Genomic DNA, 1,357 nt, shown 5'->3' with positions numbered 1-1,357 from the left:
GCAGGGGTGGGGAGCAATGAGGGGAGGGGTGGGGTGGGGAGGGGCCTCACAGGCCTCTGTCCCTAGCTTTGGGGAGGAACTAAAGCGCTTTATGCCAGGAGGAGTCAGGCTCAGGTCTGAGTGTGGAACTCTCGAAGGCAGGCAGACAGGCGCTGTTCTCCAGCTGGGTCCTGGCCTGGTGGGAGGGGCAGTGGGAAGGAGTGGGGGAGGGGCAGTGGGCCGGGAAGGAGTGAGCGAGCTCCTGAGAACTGAGGGGTCAGGCTGGACGAGGTCTGGTGGCTGTGGACAGGGAGGGGCGGATGGAGGAAAAGGAGGGTTCCTCAAGGTTCAGGCCTCAGGTCTGAGCGACCCCAGATCAGTATTAGGAAGGTCCGAAGTCAGCCCTTTGGGTGGCTCAAACTCCCCTGGACTTCTGGCCCAAGTTCCCCCGGGCTGGGTGCCCACCCGCCCTTCCTGGGCTTCTCCGGTGTGTGTGACTGGCTCCTCTCAGCCTACACACCCCTCAGGGTCAGCTTGCCCCCTGGTTGGGTCCAGCCTCTCTCTGGACCCCCTCCCTCTGCTCCTGGCCCCCCCAGACCTGTTGGTGCAGCACCGAGGCAGGACTAGAACCCAGGTCTCCTGGCCCTCGTGTGCCAACATCGCCCACTCGGTGCCCTCCATGCCCACCTGGGGCCTGGCATATCAGGAGCCCTCAGCAGATGTGTTAGCAGCAAGAAATGAGGCGGGGTGGGAAGGCCGCCTGCCCGCCCAGCTGCGCTGGTGGTGGCTTGCCGCCTTCCCGTCTCCACGGCCAGTCCTCCCACACCCAGGAGGGGTAGAGCCCCACAGGCATGTCAGGGGTTCCTGGGGGTGGGGATCTCACGCATACCGGCAGCCCCCATCCCCCACCCACCACCCCCCAGCCCAGGGTGGCTGATCACATGTCGCCAGGGAAGGCAGATGGCCTCCTGTGTGCTCTAGCCCTCCCACTGCCCAGCTGTGTGCCAGGCTCGGGTTACCTGGCCCTGGAAGAGGGCGTGACCTCCTTTCCCCCCAGCCCTCCCCCACCTCCCCTCTGCCCAGCCGGCTGGACTCAGACCCCTGTTCTAGGAACCCTAGAACCACCATGGGGCTGAGCCAGGAGACCCTCAGGGGTCAAGAGGGGAAGGGGCTTCCTGCCTGAGAAGACGGCCAGCAAGTGGCCTGGCACCCCGGTCTCCGGGAGGGCCGAGCCACGTTCCACTGCCTGCTTTCTGCTTTTGTTTCATTGTCAAGAGAGAGGTTCATACTGATTTCTTGTTCACCTATTTATTTAACAACATTTTTGAGCCCCTAATATGTGACCTGACACATCGGTAGACAAAACTCACGGGGCCCT

This window comes from Propithecus coquereli, unplaced genomic scaffold (genome assembly GCF_000956105.1).
Source record: "Propithecus coquereli isolate 6110/MARCELLA unplaced genomic scaffold, Pcoq_1.0 Scaffold587, whole genome shotgun sequence".
Lineage (NCBI taxonomy): Eukaryota > Metazoa > Chordata > Mammalia > Primates > Indriidae > Propithecus > Propithecus coquereli.
The sequence above is the reverse complement of the archived record's forward strand: the minus strand, read 5'-3'. Positions refer to the sequence as shown.